Raw genomic sequence first — 7,929 nt, forward strand, 5'->3', positions numbered from 1 at the left:
GTCATCTCTCATGCATTTGTAGTTGGGCAGCTGAAGCAAGAGCCACTGGGGGTGTCCTCACGCACTTGTCTGGTGCCGGGCAGGGGTGGCTGGACTGGGCTTGATCAGGCATCTCTCCTTCAGGCAGCCTGTCTATGTGTCTACCGTGGGCTCTTCACAGCCCCTCAAATTAGTCATCCAAATTAGATTTCCCCCAAATTAGTCATCCAAAAGCCCCAGGCAGAATACTGGGACTGTGTTTCATGGTGGGGCATTTTGAAGACTAGCTACATGCTTGGTCAGTCCCATACAGTTAGAATATACTCGTGACCTTTAAAAATGGATCTCATTCCTTGTTTCCTAAATTGGAGGTCCAGAGGCAGTACAAGAAATGTACTAACATTCATGATGGAATTAGTTTTCCATTCATTTATTATCCACAGTTTTGTCAAGGCAAGCACTTTGGTCAATGATGTTGTCCCATAGAGGCTGAAGTAGCCATCCCTGCCTGAAAGTCTGAAGCCATAGTCGGAATGAAAATAAGACAAGTGTCAAGAACATTGATACTTGATGACCCATGAAACTGTTAGTATGTCCCTGCCACCCCAGACGTCAGGGCTCATGAATACTTGCTGAGTAGCTGTTTTCTCCTCAGATGGAAATGGCTTTGATTTTTATTTTAAAAATAATGAATTATGAGAAAACTTAGAGAATACATGCAGGAAAATAAACATTATCCCCAATTCCGAGTGAATAGTTCATATCATCCTTATTTTTTTAAAGTTTATTTATTTACTTTGAGAGAGAGAGAGAGAGCACGCACGAGAGGGGGAGGGGCAGAGAAAGAGGGAGAGAGAGAGAATCCCAAGCAGGCTCCACACCATCAGCATAGAGCCTGACTTGGAGCTCGACCCCAAGATTCGTGAGATCATGACCTGAGCCTAAATCAAGAGCCAGGCACTTAACCTAACCAACTGGGCCACCCAAGTGCTCTTATTGTTAATAAGTTCTTTAAAGTATATTGTCCTATACTCTCTCTCTCTCTCTCTCTCTCTCTCTCTCTCACACACACACACACACACACACCCCATCTTAACGGGATTATGCTATTATCATCTGTCTTGCTTTCCAGATTATACCACAGGCATCTTATGTCGATTAACGTAGATGGTATCACCATTTTTGATGGCTGCCTAATATTCCAATACATACATATGTATGTATTGTATATATACATATATATGTATGTTCACATACATATATATATATATATATATATATATATGTATGTATGTATGTATACACACACATATATATTTAGCTGCGTCCCCATAGGTGGAAATTATGATTATTTACTTTTTGATTGCTTTGATAAATGTTCTTATTCTTACATATTTATGCATGAGTCTTATTGTCTTGGAGAAGTTTTAAAAAGCTAAAGGGCCTTAAACATTTCCACCAGGGTTGAACATCAGCAATGGTTTCACTTACTTGTCTCAACACGGCTGTTTCCTTTTGTTACCGTGGCACCCACTCTTCCCCAGCTTCAGTCATAAACTAAGAGATCAGACTTTTCTGGCAATGAACCCAAATTAGGAATTCTCAGTGTGGGGACCAGTCCACACAATGGCGCTTTGGTGATATATTTCTTAAGTAAATTGAAGCATAAGGAGTGTCTTTCAGGAATAGCCACAGAGGAAAGAAAATTATCAGGAGGAAGCACTTGGAGGAAAAGTACAGAGCATACTTTTTAAAAATCTGCTTTTTAAAATTATTTTTTATTTTAGAGAGACAGCATGTGATCAGAGGAGAGGGCCAGGGAGAGAGGGAAAGACAGAATCTTAAGCAGGCTCCACACTCAGCACAGAGCCCAACATCGGGCTCAATCCCATGACCCTGGGATCATGAGCTGAGCTGAAATCAAGAGTTGGACACTCAACCGACTGGGCCAACCAGGTGCCCTGGTGTCTGCCTTTAAGAAGCAAAAGATTGCTTTCTTTTCCCCTTGTAGTCTTGGTGCAATGATTATGCAATGGCTGTAATGGACACTAGCAGAATTTCTGGTTAGTCTAGTGGGCACCCTAACCATTTATGACCATGTAAGTAAGTCTGAATGAAGCTAGAGCTGCCATTCAGCATCCATCACTCAATAGGCATTAGCTCTGAAAGCCCTTTTCAGGGGTGATGTAGCTACACTGGTTTGGAGAAGCTCTGCTCTACCCTCGAGTTCGCCTTCTATGTCCCTGCTCCTCAATGCTATGGCATCGGTGCCACCGCCCAGGAGCTAGCTAGCAATGCGGAGAAGAGCCTGGAGGACAGCCCTGCTCCAGGGGACTCACCTTCACATTACAGTTGGAGAGATAGCCGTCTATCCATCTCATCTGATTTTGGAGTTTCCGTGGTCAGGCCGCAAATGTTGTAATTCTTTCGACATGGACGCCATGTTGAAACATGGACTCCAGACAAACAAGATGCCTCTGGAAGTGATCATCAGCTTTAGAAATGGAAAGTCTACAGTGGATGCAGGATTATATGTGTTCAGGTATATGTAAATATATAGGTATTCTGATGATGGGTTCAATGCAGAATTACTGAAAACTAGTCTCATAAAGGGAAACAATGACCCTCATGCTTGAACACCTTTACATCAGTTAGAGATAGAAGTGTTTTATAGATTGTAAATGGAATGCTGCTTTGGGAATGCCAAACATTGTGTAGCCTTCCTAGAGAAGGAGCTTTAGTGGGTAGCAACTGTAAAGCTTAGAGAACGACCTAGTGCTTCCACTGTTCCAAATTCCCCAACTTCCTGGTCTTATCTGGGCCATGATGCACCTCATCTTTGGTTTCCTTGCACTGCTGGTCTGCTGGTCCAGTCAGAAACTTCCTTGGCAAATGGTGGCTCTCTGTCCCTCGAGAAAGGGCAAGAGACAGACTCAGAGCTTAATGCTACTTGCCTAAGAATGCTCAGCTCAGCTAAGAGCAATCAGCTTTCCCCTGATCCGGAGTGACCCCATGGACCACGAGGCAAAGAGCTGTTCTTAGACAAGAACTTGCTAAACCACTTGACCTTTTCAACAGCTGCAGAACTGTTTATCGAGAGCATGCCATGTCTCTTGGCTCCTCCAATTTGTCAGCCAGGAAAGTCAAGCCAGTGACATTGTGTGCTTTAGAAGACTTCTGAACAATTCACAGCTTCTACCATAAAGTGGCTAAATTGGTCTCACTAGTCAGATAGTGATCTTTGGATGGGCTGTGCACTCCGTGAGCTGGTTGGCTTTTGAGACTCGTTCACTGGAATCAAATGAGTCACAGCTGGAGATAAACATAAATGCTGATATGCCAAAGCCTCCAATTCCCTAAACTATAGCTCATAAGGAAGAATAGATTGGGTGTGTTTCAAGCCACAAACCTAGGGCAAGTGGTAATGCCTGCCAAGAGCAAAGAACACGAATTCTGTTCATTTGTGTAAGCAATTTCTTGAGAAATTAAGGAGCCAGTGACTTTTACTTTAGCTTATCTGAAAATTGTTTGTGTGCAAAAATACCTATGATTCATGGCATCCTTTTGACGGGATAACGTGCGTTGAACTATGATTTGAGAATGCTAAGAAAATGGGTGAGGAAATATTTTTAAATAGCGGAAGTGAGCCAGAGATGGGGCTTGAGTGGGTATGGAAACAAGGAAGATGGCACCAGCCCAGGGCCACACAGGCTGTTTAAAGCCCTGGCTCGGCCACTTACTAGCTGTGTGACCCTGGACGTATGCCTTCCACTCTCTGTCCCTCAACTGATTCCTTCTTCAAATGGAGATAATAACAGGACCTACTTTAGACAGTCACTGAGGATTCCGTGGAATGTCACGGTAGAGCACTTACGCAATGTCTGCAACATCACTATCAGTTGATGAAGTTTTCTTAATACGGTCCTCTGTTCAAATCCTTTTTCCACCAATAAGATTCAACAAAAGTGTATATAAAGGAAACATGAGCAGACAACTTCAAGTATGAAGGTGTTCTAGACTACTTACCCCAATCCATCACAATAAGACTCGGTCGGCTGTTGTTGACCGAATGCTCGGGACTATACATCAGAGCCAAATCTCCATGTCACAAACAAATGCCCGTATTTTTCAGTTTGTGTATCAGATTAAAAGCTTTGCTTACCTACTCATACAGTGATCAAAGCAACACGTTTTACTTCTGCAAACCCTGCTTTGTGAGGTTAAAACAGTGACATAACCACTTTTGAAATGGCAAATCCAATGTATATTGAAGGAAAATTTCAGGGTGTTTATTAAGATTGAAATAAGATACATCAAAAAAGAGCAGCTCGGTACTTGCAGATTTCTTCCTTCCTTCCTTTCTTCCTTCCTTCCTCTTTCTTTTCTTTTCTTTTTTTTTTTTTTTTACAAAGATTAGGCAACAGATAATAAAATGTTATAGACTGCTGGGATATAAATACTGAAAACATAAAAATAATTTTAAGCAAAAATGTCTTTGCAATTTATCAAATACTTAAGAAAGTAATCTGTGTGGTTTGAGACCCTAAAAACATATATACTTTGTTATACTATTTAATTCTTAGAGAAAGTACCACGCATATGTCAGTGGAAAGCATGTGGTCTTTGAGGCTATTCAGATCTGGGTTTGAATCTCGGCTCATTCTAAGGCCCAGTTTCCTACCTCAAAAAGTGAAAACAATACGAATGGTATGGAAGGGTGGAGTGGACATTGTAAGGAAAAGAAATGAAGAATCTACCACGATGCCTGGCATACAGCCCTCGCTTTGCATATGGTGGCCTCAACTCACAGAACCATGGTGAACGATGATTCGGTTCCCACATGCATGCATTTCGGTTGACACAGTACCAGGCCAGGTGGGGATTGTATGCAGTAAGTGCTCAATATATGGCAGTCCTATGTAATATTTATGTATTAAAATTATTGATAAGAGAGCTTGACACTTTGCTTTAACGGGATACACCTCTGAAATGAGAATGGGAATGCCGTGACATGTCATTCGATCCTTATGAAGTGTCAAGAGGTGTGCACTCTGGGTGCTCCCATTTTACAGTTGGAGAAGTGACAGTGAGAGGAGCACCAAGAGGACAGGATGCCTGGTTGACCCAGGAGCCGGCCCCTGGCATTGGAGTCTCTTCAACCCTTCCTGTCCTTGGAATGTGTGTTCTGTCTCGCTGATCCTGTGCCCGCAGTGGGAGACATTTTCAAGGACACAGCCTGAGAGAAAGATGATATATGTGTCAGAACCTCCTAAAAAGTCTGCATATAAACCTCTAGGATTCTGGCAACAGGTTTGGAGATCTGCTCTTCTGGAGGCAACCGATTTAAGCCTCGGAAGTAAGTCTTTTTGCTTCTTGAACCTGCCACCTGCCCATCTGAAGTAGCCAGCCTCTGTCTTCCCGGCCAGTTTCAGATTTCACCTGAGAAGCTCCTGAGGTTTTGAACCCCAAACAGAGATTCAGAAGTTCAGTAACTCACCTAAATGTGTGCTAGACCTTTCAGGTCTTTACAGAAGGGGCTGGGCCCTATTGAATATCTTTTAGATTTGCATTAAAACAAAGAAGATGCCTGCGTGGCTCAATCGGTTGAGCATCTGACTTCGGCTCAGGTCATGATCTCATGGTTCATGAGTTCGAGTCCCATACTGGGCTCTGTGCTGACAGCTCAGAGCCTGGAGCCTGCTTCAGATTCTGTCTGTCTGTCTCTCTCTCTCTCTCTCACAACAATAAATAAATGTTAAAGAAAACATTAAAACACACACACACACAAGAAAACATTTTCTAACTTCCTTGACCCTGAGAACAATTTTTCTGTTTTCTCATCTGCCAAGGAAATAAATGTTGTAAGTGGGCCAATTTGAGGAGTTGCGGAGCCCAGGACCTTTGGTAGCCTGTGTGGTCCAGGGAAGGCAGAGCAAAGAGCTGCACGTGGTCTTCCGGAAGGCCCAGGCCTGGCCCAGCGAGTCCAGCTGCAAAGGGTGGAATGAGGGCAGGTGTTTTCCCAGTGGGTCTGGGGGAAGAGCATCAGGACTTGAGCAGCTGGGCGGGCTTTAAGGTGGTGCTTTGCTTTCTACAGTGTGGGCACAACAGAGAGCTGGGTCCTGGTGGGGGCTGAGGGGAGGGGAACAGAAAGACTGGTGAGTCCCTCTCTCAGAGATGGAGAACCGTTACAGGCAGCCCAGGTGAACGGAACTGGTCTGTGTGCTCTGCATCTCATTTAGGGATTACAGTGAAGGAGACGGTGTGGCTGATGGGCAGGGAGAGGTCACCTAGTAACTCAGCTGTCATGGCGGCAGGGCGGCAACCCAGCTCCCCAGTGCGAAGATCTGCAGAGGTGTGCCAGAGGCAACAGAAGCTGCTCACGTGGTCGTTACGCTCTCACGATTGGCAGGCTGGGACTGAGCCTTGAGGAGAAATGGCTTGGTGGATCCAATGAAGCAAAGGAGGGGAACGAGGGGCTAGGAACCAGAACCTGCGATCTTGGGCTTGAAACAATGGCAGACGTTTCTATTTCCCAGCTGGAAGGGTTGGGTGATTCCACACCCACCACGTGCATGGTGCACACAAGGTGCTTGGGAGGAAGAGACCTCAGATAATCTGTTCTTCGCTTTCAGGAACCTCATGAGAAATGTCTTAGATGGGGACCATCGCCTTGCAAGGTGGCTTTGTGCTTTGGAACTTGGGGTTTGTTAGCAGGCGACCCTGTCCAAGCCATTTGGGTGGAATGTGAAAAACCAAGCCCACTTCTTGTAACCAGTGGCTATAGTTAGAGCATGTGAACTGCTTTGATTCCCCAATTCAAGAAAGAAGAAGAAATGAATTCTTTAAGAGCCATGGCAAAGACCAATTCTACCTCCATTCAGAAATGCCACTCGAAAAATAACCTTCTAGCTCCTTTAAACTGTTGCAGTGATGGCCGTGAAATGGCAACTTGTTTAAACATCAGATTGGAAAATCTGGGTGGGGGTGGGGCTCAGCCTCCTTAAACACACAATCCCATCCTGATGAACGAGGGAAAAGTCCTCCATGTCCTATATAGTCTGACATTTAGTGAATGAATGTCTCTGTGGTCAGGGTCAAGTTACGGAAAATGTAAAGTTAATATCTTTTGCATGTGTTAGGGAGCTCGGTCGGAGCCAAAGGAATACCACACAGTGACTAGGTGTGTGGGGGGTGGCAGGCAAGGAGAGAGGTGGGAAGATGTGGTTGGGAAAAGGTTCACTGAAACTCTCCTTTCCCCCTCTTGTCAATCTGTAAAACACTTTCTGGCATGCCCTTATGGAAACTCTGGAAGCAGACAGAAATATTTTAAGACGTATAGTACACACGGACCAGTAATCCCAATTTCCACTTTCCTTAGAGGAGTCAACACAGGGAAGCCCTGCGTCGTCCTTCGGGTGTGAGCAGGAATTTGAATGGGAAAGAATGTTTCATGGGACGGATTCTAGGAGGCCTAGAAATAACTGATTTGCCAACAATGAATGCGCAAAAGCTTTGATTCAATTCTTTCCAATGCATTTCAACAGTCAGTGGTCAGCCTTTTATTTTTCCTTTTTTTTCTTCGTAATCTGGTAGTTGATAACCCTAACCTTTGGCAGTAATTCAGCAAATTCAGCAGCAAATTTCTACCCCCACTCCCCCAAAGAATTAGATCTTTTGAGGGAAGGAATTATCAAGCTTCTAGGAGATGGGACAGCCATCTCAGTGTATTGTCCTCAGGGAACGGCATCCATTTCAAATTGTAAAACTATCTTTGGTAAGATATCTTGACTTCAATAATTTCCTGAGGGTGTAGTGCAGTCTTAAAAAAGGGAGTTTGGGGTGCCTGGGTGGCTCAGTCGGTTAAGTGTCCAACTTTGGCTCAGGTCATGATCTCACGGTTTGTGGGTTCGAGCCCCGCATCGGGCTCTGTGCTGACAGCTCAGAGCCTGG

This window comes from Leopardus geoffroyi, chromosome E1, assembly GCF_018350155.1.
Source record: "Leopardus geoffroyi isolate Oge1 chromosome E1, O.geoffroyi_Oge1_pat1.0, whole genome shotgun sequence".
NCBI lineage: Eukaryota > Metazoa > Chordata > Mammalia > Carnivora > Felidae > Leopardus > Leopardus geoffroyi.